The 14,781-nt window shown below is 45.8% G+C and overlaps 1 pseudogene; it reads right to left on the bottom strand.

Moving 5' to 3' along the window:
* Positions 1 to 327: 327 nt before the first annotated feature.
* Positions 328 to 14,781, bottom strand: part of LOC123096881 (uncharacterized) — a 56,833-nt pseudogene continuing 42,379 nt past the window's right edge.

Consider the following 14,781-nt stretch of genomic DNA (forward strand, 5'->3'; position numbering starts at 1 on the left):
ATATCCTATCCTGGAGGGTTATTCTGCAAATTTTCAGCAATTTAGCATGCGACCGTTTGATCTCAGATCCAAGGGCTGCCAGCAGCCCGTATCATGGTCGCGCCTACCACGACCGTCGCCTCGCTCGCACGGTCGTGCCCTTGGAGATTTAACACGGTGCATTAGGGTATCTGATGTTGGCATGTCATACATAGTCATCACTTAGTCACTCATACAACAAGGTTAGTGTTGGGGAACGTAGTAATTTCAAAAAATTTCCTACGCACACGCAAGATCATGGTGATGCATAGCAACGAGAGGGGAGAGTGTTGTCCACGTACCCTCGTAGACCGACAGCGGAAGCATTATCACAACGCGGTTGATGTAGTCATACGTCTTCACGATCCGACCGATCAAGTACCGAACGTACGGCACCTCCAAGCTCTACACACGTTCAGCTCGATGACGTCCCTCGAACTCCGATCCAGCCGAGTGTTGAGGGAGAGTTTCGTCAGCACGGCGGCGTGGTGACGATGATGATGTTCCACCGACGCAGGGCTTCGCCTAAGCTCCGCAACGGTATTATCGAGGTGTAATATGGTGGAGGGGGGCACCGCACACGGCTCAAATATCGTATATCAAGTGTGTCTAGAGGTGCCCCCCTGCCCCCGTATATAAAGGAGCAAGGGGGAGACCGGCTGCCCTTGGCGCGCCAAAGAGAGGGGGGAGTCCTCCTCCTAGTAGGAGTAGGACTCCCCTTTCCTAGTCCTACTAGGAAAAGAAGGGGGGAAGGAAAGAGAGGGGGAGGGAGTGGGAAAGGGGGCTGCGCCCCCTCTCCTAGTCCAACTAGGACTCCTCCTGGGAGGGGGCGCGCCACCTCCTGGCTGCTGCCTTCTCTCTCCCCTCAAGGCCCACTAAGGCCCAATACTTCCCCGGGGGGTTCCGGTAACCCTCCGGCACTCCGGTTTAATCCGAAACTTCTCCGGGACACTTCCGGTGTCTGAATATAGTCGTCCAATATATCAATCTTTATGTCTCGACCATTTTGAGACTCCTCGTCATTTCCGTGATCACATCCGGGACTCCGAACAACCTTCGGTACATCAAAACATATAAACTCATAATATAATTGTCATCGTAACTTTAAGCGTGCGGACCCTTCGGGTTCGAGAACTATGTAGACATGACCGAGACACCTCTTCGGTCAATAACCAATAGCGGGACCTGGATGCCCATATTGGCTCCCACATATTCTACGAAGATCTTTATCGGTCAGACCGCATAACAACATACGTTGTTCCCTTTGTCATCGGTATGTTACTTGCCCGAGATTCGATCGTTGGTATCTCGATACCTAGTTCAATCTCGTTACCGGCAAGTCTCTTTACTCATTCCGTAATACATCATCCCGCAACTAACTCATTAGTCACAATGCTTGCAAGGCTTATAGTGATGTGCATTATCGAGTGGGCCCAGAGATACCTCTCCGACAATCGTAGTGACAAATCCTAATCTCGAAATACGCCAACCCAACAAGTACCTTTGGAGACACCTGTAGAGCACCTTTAGAATCACCCATTTACGTTGTGACGTTTGGTAGCACACAAAGTGTTCCTCCGGTAAACGGGAGTTGCATAATCTCATAGTCATAGGAACATGTATAAGTCATGAAGAAAGCAATAGCAACATATTAAACGATCGGGTGCTAAGCTAACATAATGGGTCATGTCAATCACGTCATTCTCCTAATGAGGTGATCCCGTTAATCAAATGACAACTCATGTCTATGGCTAGGAAACATAACCATCTTTGATTAACGAGCTAGTCTGGTAGAGGCATACTAGTGACACTCAGTTTGTCTATGTATTCACACATGTATTATGTTTCCGGTTAATACAATTCTAGCATGAATAATAAGCATTTATCATGATATAAGGAAATATATAATACTTTATTATTGCCTCTAGGGCATATTTCCTTCAGTTAGCTATAAGGTTGGCTATAAGAGTATTTTTGTTTACTTCTCCCTATCTCTTTCTTCGTAGTATTTGTTGCATTTGCCAAGGAGTGACCTCTTCTTATGAAATGGTGCTTAGATGAGGTGCTATGGGCATTAAATGGCATAGAAACTCAATTCCCCAATGCATAGGCGCTTAGTTTTTTATTGTTAAGTTTGCTTCATCTAGGTACAGGCGCTTAGCACCGTTTCTTCCTGGGGTCACCAAACTAGTCTCTCTCTTCTTAATTAACTTTCCACATCAGACTTTATGCCTATGTGGTAGGCTTAGCACCTGTAGGATCAAGTACAATAGTGGGCTATAAGCCCGCTTTACATGGCATTTTTGCATATGTGGGGGAAAGAGGCAAGGAAAAAGTGGAGGAGTGGGCTCTCAAGCAAGAGCCAGCCTCTACATGGTGGAGCATCGGGAGAGGCACCTGTATGGAGGTGGTCAGGAATCGGGAGATTCAAGCCGGTCGTAGCGCTGCAGTTAAAATGATAATGGCAAGTCAAATCACCGGGCCCGACCTGTCCAGCAGTAACTCACTGTCAAATCACACAGCCCTACGTTTGCAGCAGCCTAGTCCCTCATCTTCTCACGTCTCTGTCAAACCGACTAGGCAGAACTGCCCCGCCTACCGTGCGGGAAAAGCCCCGCCCTCGACTTTTAAATAGTACAGTATACTAATTTTGTATCATTGGATTGCGTCATGGAGCAAAGCCTCAAGAAAACGGCGGTACACCTGTACGGAGTATACAGCACGCCCGTCGCGTTCGTGTCGCACCACAGACGGTCGGTCGGTCTGGCACGCCACTCTCTGAATGGAACGTGCGTCATATTGCGTTTGCACACACATGTGGGACTGCAATTGAGAACCGACCATAGGCATAATCCCTGGCCCCGCAAGTCGGCTGAGTTAATAGCAGCACATACTCCACCTTGGTACCTGGACGATCCCTGCAAGACACAGAAGATTAGTTCATCCATGCATGTGACCAGACTCCAGCAGACACGCCTGGATTGGCTATCGTCTACATATCGTGCAGGCTGTGTTGTACAGGGCTGTAGTTCTGGTGAGAAATCTAAAAAAGGTTTCTTGTCATCTCGCAAAATTAGGTGTCATGTGCTTCGTATCACTGTGAGGGTTAAACAACGACAAATGAGTTGGGCTAGTCATTGGGGGCACATGCATGAAGACTACTATCGACGGACCCCTTTTCTACGAGTTTATCTTTAATTTGAGCTTTGATCCTTGTCTAGTTTGTCCGTCGGGATTCATCTTGTCTCCTTTGGGCGGTGAGGTTATGATTTCTTGTCATGTGGCATTTTTTCGTGTTATATGTTATAATCCGGTGCTTCTGATCAAAATGACGACAACTGCGCCTCCGGGGCACGTGCATGAAGACTTCTGAACAGTCATTGCCGAGGTCAAGCCGGCTCCGGCCGCTAGACAAAAGAAAACTAGTACTCCACTATATAGGCAGGAGCCTCTGCGCTTGCTTGCTAGTGTTGCTCTCTTCACACTGTCTCATCCTCTCCAGATCTAAACACGACAGCGGTAGCCACACTCCCTCTCTCTCTACTTACCGCTGGTCACAGATCCAGCCGGATCCTCTCCGCCGGGGAAGGTGAGAAAGTGCAACGTTCACGCGGCCGTCCTCGGCGACGGATCTTACCCACTGCCGGCGCGTCCCGATCAGCGTGCCTTGTCGTTCTCTCCCAAGCATTGCTGGCGAGGGAGGGCCTCCCACCCCTTCTTCCTCGCTGCCGTAGTGTGGGCAGATCCGGCCTCCCGCCGCCCACCTAGCGACATCCCGACAACCCTCAGGTATAACTTCCTTCGAAACCGGCCTTGCTCTACTTCCCGAGCTCCTAACGTCGCTGCATTTATATCTTTTACTATTTCTCAGGCCCCCTCGTGTAGATAGGATCGACCGGTTGTTCGAAAACCACCTAATTTTTTACTTTTAAGAGGTAAAACTAGTTCATGCACTCAAATCTAGTAGTACTTGGTTCAAACAAGGAAGAAAGTGGGGTGGGGGTGGGGGAAGATTTTTTACCTGAATCTAGGACTTGGTCGAAAGAGGAAATAATGGGGGCGAAAAGTAGCAGATACTGGCTATCCAACTGGTCTCTAGGTCTAATAGGGAAATAAAGGGAACACAGTACAAACTCAATATAAACCCGATCTATTGGTTGAAAAAGGAAAGAAAGTGGGGACTGGGGGACAAGTCAAAAGAGTAAGTCCAGCACTAGATTTGCTGGCCTCACACAGTATAAGGTGGCTATATACCGAACAAAAATGGGACCAACCCAGATATCCTCTTCTGATGTTTGTTGCCCCGAGCCGCTCTTATGTAATGCCACTGGTAAAATGTAGTAGTCGCACTGTTAAAAGTAAGGACACGTTAAACCAATGTTGTTTTCAATGTAATGCCTCCAGTAATATGAATCAATGGCACTTTTTTCATGTCCTGCTAAATTTCCCATTAAGATAAGTTGCTTCTTTTCGTTAGAGATGCAACTGTCCTGGTCCGCCTACTCTCCAGGAGCTTCACGACCAACCTTGATGTTGCTCAATTTTATTGCAACCAATGAAGAAGCTCTGTGGGTTTCGTTTTATGATGGAAATGGAACCAGGGCTGGAGCCCTTTCCTTAAAAATATAAGAAGAAGAAGCTGCTAGCTCATGGGACATTGCTTCATTTTAGGTGAACTGCACCAAAAGGTCCCATGAATTGAATCATCCATGTTGGTGACTGGTGTCATCCCTTCAACAATGGCGTTGACTGCATATATTGTTCCCATCACGAGGTATGTCCCTTTTTGGTCTGACCGTTTGCCAAATATCCTGCATGCTGATCCTGCTCTTATGCTACTGTTTTGGCACTCCCATGATAAAGCATTAATGTTATTATTTTGCACCTTAATCTAGTGGCACTATTAATTTGAGGCAATGTTTTGGCACCGCTAGTGCCACTGTTTTTTTTATATATCGAAAGTGGGGGTTCCCTCCGATTTCATTAAAGAAACCCAACCATAGAGAAGCATTATCCGACAACATCTTAGTGTAAACGGGCAGTTATGCAACTACTACTAGAACGGACTGAGTACTAGCAGGAGACAAGTTCGCCACATAAGCTAGGCAGGTAGGGGGACGCAGCACCAGCTCGACCAAGTTTGGATTACAACCCAAATGCTACCACAGAAACATCAGGGGCAAGATAGGGACTGAAAGTGCCAGCTTCAGCATCCCGTCTAAGCACCCCCGGCCCTCATCCATGCGACGCATGGTACACCTCGTTTGCCACCTGCTCGACCCTAGTGTCACTGATAAAATGAAGTAATAATAATGTTAAAATAGAGCGAGTGTCCTCTCGATCATTTCATTTCCAATGTAGATAAAGAAAGTGCTTCTGTTTGTTAATGTATGTTTCATCAACTAGTCCCATTGTTAATGTTTAAGCGTTTCTGCAAACTGGGGTGCTTAATTTTAGTTGATCTGCACAAAAGTAGAGATTTGAATGTCTCAAGGCCCCTCCTTGTACTACTGCTGTACACTGATGTTCATCACTGGCAGAAGGTGTATCGGGGAGACTTGGGTCGATTTCCAGTATGATGTAATATTTTCTTCTGTTTATTAGTGTATGTTTCATCAACTAGTGCCACTATAATGTAATCACGCCTTTTCATTATCTGTGCAAACAGGGTTATCCAGCTGCATTTTGGTGGAACTACACAAATGTACGGATGGAACCGGCATATATGCAGAGTGCTAGGTGCCAAGTAAAAATTACCGACACCAATCGTGCTCCATCTAAGCATTGGCATCCACCACCATCAGTGGGATGTGTGGCGCTCACCGTGGACGGCTCTTTCTCGGAAGCAAATCCTCTAACCAAATACTAGTAGCTTAGACATAAAAATAATACTAGTAGCTTATATTGGCAGTTTTCTAGGGGTGTACTCTTTTCTGAAAGAAGCACCAATATATTTTTCTTTATTTGTACACAGTGTCACAACTTTGACCCAAAGGTCCAGAGATTGGCGTAGTACTTGGAGACTGATTGTAAGCATGATTTTTATTAGTTGTCACACTGATTGTAAGCATGAGCAGATGGAAGATTAGGTTAGTGCGAAGCTTACCTTAAACCCTACCGATGCCGTTGAAACGAGGCGAGCGTCGAGGGAACCGTGGAGAACGGCAGGGAAGTGACGTCGCGCCATCCAGCCTCCTCTTGCGGTGGTTGAACGAATACTCCTGTGGCTCCGGCTAGCTCTGCACCCTCACAAACGGCACACCGTACTCGATCGATTCGTTATCCTCTGGGTGCTCGACCTTCGACCTATACGCCCACCACCTCCACCTGACTTTCGCCTCGGGCGAATCTGTCTACTCCATCACCCAGAGGAGATACTCGATGAACTCGAAGGACTGCAACATGACTGCGGCCGAGGAGTACATCGCCGCCCTCATCGCCGTCGTCTCGCTCCTTCGCATACATTGCCACATGGCCCTCACCGTCCTCAAAATCCCCCACTCATTGTCAAACCAAGTAAGGATCTCCTTCAACCTGGCTAACTTTGCCTGGTCACCGCCGGTGATCTGCCAGATTCGCTGCTGCATCCCCTCCATAGATGTCCTTCTGAGTGGTCCGGTGCTAGCTTTGGAAGATGGGAGGAGAGACGGTGGTCTTGCAATAGAGAAGAGGGAGAGGCGAGACGGTGGTTTTGGAATGGAGATGATGGAGAGGAGAGGTTCCCCTGCCTTTCGGTCGCTGACAGGTGGGCCCCCCGCTTGGTGGGACTCATGTGTCAGTGTCTCAATGGCAGGATGGGCTACGCCAGGGGATCCTCGTCCGAGGGGAGAGGAGGTGGTTTTGCAATGGAGAAGAGGGAGAGGCGAGACGGTGGTTTTGGAATGGAGATGATGGAGAGGAGAGGAGGTGGTTTTGTAATGGAGAAGAGGGAGAGGAGCGTGCAGCAGCGATTTAGGATTGGACGAGAGGGCCGGTGCGTTGTGACTGGATCAAAATCAAAATCAATTTACCCTTCAATTAAGAAAGCGACCCCACATTAACTAGTCTCCCTTTTATTCTGGGTCATAATTGACCATGATTTTCGCAAATAAAATATATGTTATACGTTGCAAAAATAATATAATTTGAAAGTACATTCAGATATGAACCAAATGATACAATTTTTGGTGACATGCATTCACATTTTGCTTGTCAAATACAGTACATGGTCAAACTTTGACCCAAAATACGCAAAACAAAAAAAATACTTCCAAGACCAGCGCCGCTCTTCTGCTCTTCTCCTCTTAAACCACTACTGCTCCTCTCCTGTTCCAATCTAAATCCAGCGCTGCTCCTCTCCTCTTCCATTTCAAAACCACCGCCCCTCCTCTCCTGTTCCAATCCAAAACCAGCGTCGCTCCTCTCCCATTCTAAACCAAAACCAGTGCTGCTCCTCTCCTCTTCCATTAAAAAACCACCGCAGGCGAGTGAAGGTGTTGTGGAGAAGTAGATCGATGGAGGAGTACAACCGATACGTGAGGATCGCAGACGGTGACCCTATGAAGCTAGCTAGGATGTTGGAGATACAGTCTGGGTTTGACAACAAGGACCAACTAGCGGTGACGGCGACATCCATGGCCGAATATCTGCAACAGAGCGAAAAGGCGGCGATACTCCCGGAGGGAGTCACGCGGGAGTACATAGAGCTGCTCCTCTGGGCCATGGAGCAAACAGATTCACCGAATCCGATCGTGAGGGAGCGACGGTGGAGTATCGATCCCAGATGGTGTTGGGGAACGTAGTAATTACAAAAAAATTCCTACGCACACGCAAGATCATGGTGATGCATAGCAACGAGAGGGGAGAGTGTTGTCCACGTACCCTCGTAGACCGACAGCGGAAGCGTTATCACAACGCGGGTGATGTAGTCGTACGTGTTCACGATCCGACCGATCAAGTACCGAACGTACGGCACCTCCAAGTTCTACACACGTTCAGCTCGATGACGTCCCTCGAACTCCGATCCAGCCGAGTGTTGAGGGAGAGTTTCGTCAGCACGACGGCGTGGTGACGATGATGATGTTCCACCGACGCAGGGCTTCGCCTAAGCTCCGCGACGGTATTATCGAGGTGTAATCTGGTGGAGGGGGGCACCGCACACGGCTAAAATATCGTATATGATGTGTGTCCTTAGGTGGCCCCCTGCCCCCGTATATAAAGGAGCAAGGGGGAGGCCGGCTGCCCTAGGCGCGCCAAGGAGAGAGGGCGAGTCCTTCTCCTAGTATGAGTAGGACTCCCCTTTCCTAGTCCTACTAGGAAAGAAGGGGGGAAGGAAAGAGAGGGAGAGGGAGAGGGAAAGGGGGCTGCGCCCCCCTCTCCTAGTCCAACTAGGACTGCCCTTGGGAGGAGGCGCGCCACCTCCTGCCTGTTGCCCTCTCTCTCCCCTCAAGGCCCACCAAGGCCCAATACTTCCCCGGGGGGTTCCGGTAACCCTCCGGCACTCCGGTTTAATCCGAAACTTCTCCGGAACACTTCCGGTGTCCGAATATAGTCGTCCAATATATCAATCTTTACGTCTCGACCATTTCGAGACTCCTCGTCATGTCCGTGATCACATCCGGGACTCCGAACAACCTTCGGTACATCAAATCACATAAACTCATAATATAACTGTCATCGTAACTTTAAGCGTGCGGACCCTTTGGGTTCGAGAACTATGTAGACATGACCGAGATACCTCTCCGGTCAATAACCAATAGCGGGACCTGGATGCCCATATTGGCTCCCACATATTCTATGAAGATCTTTATCGGTCAGACCGCATAACAACATACGTTGTTCCCTTTGTCATTGGTATGTTACTTGCCCGAGATTCGATCGTCGGTATCTCGATACCTAGTTCAATCTCGTTACCGGCAAGTCTCTTTACTCGTTCCGTAATACATCATCCCGCAACTAACTCATTAGTCACAATGCTTGCAAGGCTTATAGTGATGTGCATTACCGAGTGGGCCCAGAGATACCTCTCCGACAATCGGAGTGACAAATCCTAATCTAGAAATACGCCAACCCAACAAGTACCTTTGGAGACACCTGTAGAGCACCTTTATAATCACCCAGTTACGTTGTGACGTTTGGTAGCACACAAAGTGTTCCTCCGGTAAACGGGAGTTGCATAATCTCATAGTCATAGGAACATGTATAAGTCATGAAGAAAGCAATAGCAACATACTAAACGATCGGGTGCTAAGCTAACGTAATGGGTCATGTCAATCACGTCATTCTCCTAATGAGGTGATCCCGTTAATCAAATGACAACTCATTTCTTTGGCTAGGAAACATAACCATCTTTGATTAACGAGCTATTCAAGTAGAGGCATACTAGTGACACTCTGTTTGTCTATGTATTCACACATGTATTATGTTTCCAGTTAATACAATTCTAGCATGAATAATAAACATTTATCATGAGATAAGGAAATATATAATACTTTATTATTGCCTCTAGGGCATATTTCCTTCAGTCTCCCACTTGCACTAGAGTCAATAATCTAGATTACATAGTAATGATTCTTACACCCATGGAGTCTTGGTGCTGATCATGTTTTGCTCGTGGAAGAGGCTTAGCCAACGGGTCTGCTACATTCAGATCCGTATGTATCTTGCAAATTTCTATGTCTCCCACCTGGACTAAATCCCGGATGGAATTGAAGCGTCTTCTGATGTGCTTGGTTCTCTTGTGAAATCTGGATTCCTTTGCTAAGGCAATTGCACCAGTATTATCACAAAAGATTTTAATTAGTCCCGATGTACTAGGCATGACACCTAGATCGGATATGAACTCCTTCATCCAGACTCCTTCATTTACTGCTTCCGAAGCAGCTATGTATTTCGCTTCACACGTAGATCCCGCCACGACACTTTGCTTGGAACTGCACCAACTGACAGCTCCACCATTGAATGTAAATACGTATCCGGTTTGCGATTTCGAATCGTCCGGATCAGTGTCAAAGCTTGCATCAACGTAACCCCTTACGATGAGCTCTTTGTCACCTCCATATACGAGAAACATATCCTTAATCCTTTTCAGGTATTTCAGAATGTTCTTGACCGCTGTCCAGTGATCCACTCCTGGATTACTTTGGTACCTCCCTGCTAAACTTATAGCTAGGGACACATCAGGTCTGGTACACAGCATTGCATACATGATAGAGCCTATGGCTGAGGCATAGGGAACATCTTTCATCTTCTCTCTATCTTCTGCAGTGGTCGGGCATTGAGTCTTACTCAATCTCACACCTTGTAGTACAGGGAAGAACCCTTTCTTTGCTTGATCCATTTTGAACTTCTTCAAAACTTTGTCAAGGTATGTGCTTTGTGAAAGTCCAATTAACCGTCTTGATCTATCTCTATAGATCTTAATGCCTAATATATATGCAGCTTCACCGAGGTCTTTCATTGAAAAACTCTTATTCAAGTATCCCTTTATGCTATCCAGAAATTGTATATCATTTCCTATCAGTAATATGTCATCCACATATAATATCAGAAATGCTATCGAGCTCCCACTCACTTTCTTGTAAATACAGGCTTCTCCAAAAGTCTGTATAAAACCAAATGCTTTGATCACACTATCAAAGCGTTTATTCCAACTCCGAGAGGCTTGCACCAGTCCATAAATGGATCGCTGGAGCTTGCACACTTTGTTAGCTCCCTTTGGATCGACAAAACCTTCCGGTTGCATCATATACAACTCTTCTTCCAGAAATCCATTTAGGAACGCAGTTTTGACATCCATTTGCCAAATTTCATAATCATAAAATGCGGCAATTGCTAACATGATTCGGACAGACTTAAGCATCGCTACGGGTGAGAAGGTCTCATCGTAGTCAATCCCTTGAACTTGTCGAAAAACTTTCGCAACAAGTCGAGTTTTAAGACAGTAACATTACCATCAGCGTCAGTCTTCTTCTTGAAGATCCATTTATTTTCAATGGCTTGCCGACCATCGGGCAAGTCAACCAAAGTCCATACTTTGTTCTCATACATGGATCCCATCTCGGATTTCATGGCTTCAAGCCATTTTGCGGAATCTAGGCTCACCATCGCTTCTTCATAGTTCGTAGGTTCGCCATGGTCTAGTAACATGACCTCCAGAACAGGATTACCGTACCACTCTGGTGCGGATCTTGATCTAGTTGACCTACGAAGTTCAGTAATAACTTGATCTGAAGTTTCATGATCATTATCATTAACTTCCTCACTACTTGGTGTAGGTGTCGCAGAAACTGATTTCTGCGATGATCTACTTTCCAATAAGGGAGCAGGTACAGTTACCTCATCAAGTTCTACTTTCCTCCCACTCACATCTTTCGAGAGAAACTCCTTCTCTAGAAAGGATCCATTTCTAGCAACGAATATCTTGCCCTCAGATCTGTGATAGAAGGTGTACCCAACGGTCTCCTTTGGGTATCCTATGAAGACACATTTCTCCGATTTAGGTTCGAGCTTATCAGGTTGAAGTTTCTTCACATAAGCATAGCAACCCCAAACTTTAAGATACCACAACTTTGGTTTCTTGCCAAACCATAGTTCAAAAGGCGTCGTCTCAACGGATTTCGATGGTGTCCTATTTAGAGTGAATGCAGCCGTCTCTAAAGCATAACCCCAAAACGATAGCGGTAAATCAGTAAGAGTCATCATAGTTCGCACCATATCTAATAAAGTACGATTACGACGTTCGGACACACCATTACGCTGTGGTGTTCCGGGTGGCGTGAGTTGCGAAACTATTCCGCATTGTTTCAAATGTAGACCAAACTCGTAACTCAAATATTCTCCTCCACGATCAGATCGTAGGAATTTTATTTCCTTGTTACGATGATTTTCAACTTCACTCTGAAATTCTTTGAACTTTTCAAATGTTTCAGACTTATGTTTCATTAAGTAGATATACCCATATCTGCTCAAATCATCTGTGAAGGTGAGAAAATAACGATATCCGCCACGAGCCTCAATATTCATCGGACCACATACATCTGTATGTATGATTTCCAACAAATCTGTTGCTCTCTCCATAGTTCCGGAGAACGGTGTTTTAGTCATCTTGCCCATAAGGCACGGTTCGCAAGTACCAAGTGATTCAAAATCAAGTGATTCCAAAATTCCATCAGTATGGAGTTTCTTCATGCGCTTTACACCGATATGACCCAAACGGCAGTGCCACAAATAAGTTGCACTGTCATTATTAACTCTGCATCTTTTGGCTTCAACATTATGAATATGTGTATCACTACTATCGAGATTCATTAAAAATAGACCACTCTTCAAGGGTGCATGACCCTAAAAGATATTATTCATATAAATAGAACAACCATTATTCTCTGATTTAAATTTATAACCGTCCCGCATTAAAAAAGATCCAGATATAACGTTCATGCTCAACGCTGGCACCAAATAACAAATATTTAGGTCTAAAACTAATCCCGAAGATAGATGTAGAGGTAGCGTGCCGACGGCGATCACATCGACTTTGGAACCATTTCCCATGCGCATTGTCACCTCGTCCTTAGCCAAACTTCGCTTAATCCGTAGCCCCTGTTTCGAGTTGCAAATATTAGCAATAGAACCAATATCAAATACCCAGGTGCTACTGCGAGTATTAGTAAGGTACACATCAATAACATGTATATCACATATACCTTTGTTAACCTTGCCATCCTTCTTATCCGCCAAATACTTGGGGCAGTTCCGCTTCCAGTGGCCAGTCTGCTTACAGTAGAAGCACTCAGTTTCAGGCTTAGATCCAGACTTGGATTTCTTCTCCTGAACAGCAACTTGCTTGTTTTTCTTCTTGAAGTTCCCTTTCTTCTTCCCTTTGCCCTTTTTCTTGAAACTAGTGGTTTTACTGACCATCAACACTTGATGCTCCTTTTTGATTTCTACCTCCGCTGCCTTTAGCATTGCGAAGAGCTCGGGAATCGTCTTATCCATCCCTTGCTTGGTGGCAGTGATTGAAGAATTCTGTCAATGACGCAATCATCCGGAAGTTGAACTCCCAGTTGAATCAAGTGATTATTATACCCAGACATTCTGAGTATATGCTCACTGACAGAACTATTCTCTTCCATCTTGCAGCTATAGAACTTATTGGAGACTTCATATCTCTCAATCCGGGCATTTGCTTGAAATATTAACTTCAACTCCTGGAACATCTCATATGCTCCATGATGTTCAAAATGTCGTTGAAGTCCCGGTTCTAAGCCGTAAAGCATGGCACACTGAACTATTGAGTAGTCATCAGCTTTGCTTTGCCAGACGTTCATAACTTCTGGCGTAGCTCTTGCAGGAGGCCTGGCACCTAGCGGTGCTTCCAGGACGTAATTCTTCTGTGCAGCAATGAGGATAATCCTCAAGTTATGGACCCAGTCCGTGTAATTGCTACCATCATCTTTCAACTTAGCTTTCTCAAGGAACGCATTAAAATTCAACGGAACAACAGCACGGGCCATTTATCTACAATTAACATAGACAAGCAAGATACTATCAGGTACTAAGTTCATGATAAATTTAAGTTCAATTAATCATATTACTTAAGAACTCCCACTTAGATACACATCTCTCTAATCATCTAAGTGATTACGTGATCCAAAGCAACTAAACCATGTCCGATTAACACGTGAGAGGGAGTAGTTTCAATGGTGAACATCACTATGTTGATCATATCTACTATATGATTCACGCTCGACCTTTCGGTCTCTGTGTTCCGAGGCCATATCTGTACATATGCTAGGCTCGTCAAGTTTAACCTGAGTATTCCGCGTGTGCAACTGTTTTGCACCCATTGTATTTGAACGTAGAGCCTATCACACCCGATTAACACGTGGTGTCTCAGCACGAAGAACTTTCGCAACGGTGCATACTCAGGGAGAACACTTTTGTCTTGAAATTTTAGTGAGAGATCATCTTATAATGCTACCGTCAATCAAAGCAAGATAAGATGCATAAAGGATTAACATCACATGCAATCAATATAAGTGATATGATATGGCCATCATCATCTTGTGCTTGTGATCTCCATCTCCGAAGCACCGTGCTCGTGATCTCCATCTCCGAAGCACCGTCATGATCACCATCGTCAACGGCTCGACACCTTGATCTCCATCGTAGTATCGTTGTCGTCTCGCCAACTTATTGCTTTTACGACTATCGCTACCGCTTAGTGATAAAGTAAAACTATTACATGGCGATTGCATCTCATACAATAAAGCGACAACCATATGGCTCCTGCCAGTTGCCGATAACTCGGTTACAAAACATGATCATCTCATACAACACATTATATCACATCATGTCTTGACCATATCACATCACAACATGCCCTGCAAAAACAAGTTAGACGTCCTCTACTTTGTTGTTGCATGTTTTACGTGGCTGCTACGGGCTTAGCAAGAACCGTTCTTACCTATGCATCAAAACCACAACGATAGTTTGTCAAGTTGGTGCTGTTTTAACCTTCGCAAGGACCGGGCGTAGCCACACTCGGTTCAACTAAAGTGAGAGAGACAGACACCCGCCGGTCACCTTTAAGCAACGAGTGCTCGCAACGGTGAAACCAGTCTCGCGTAAGCATACGCGTAATGTCGGTCCAGGCCGCTTCATCTCACAATACCGCTGAACCAAAGTATGACATGCTGGTAAGCAGTATGACTTATATCGCCCACAACTCACTTGTGTTCTACTCATGCATAGCATCAACGCATAAAATCAGGCTCGGATGCCACT

The sequence above is a fragment of the Triticum aestivum genome, chromosome 4D, assembly GCF_018294505.1.
Source record: "Triticum aestivum cultivar Chinese Spring chromosome 4D, IWGSC CS RefSeq v2.1, whole genome shotgun sequence".
In the NCBI taxonomy this organism is placed as follows: domain Eukaryota; kingdom Viridiplantae; phylum Streptophyta; class Magnoliopsida; order Poales; family Poaceae; genus Triticum; species Triticum aestivum.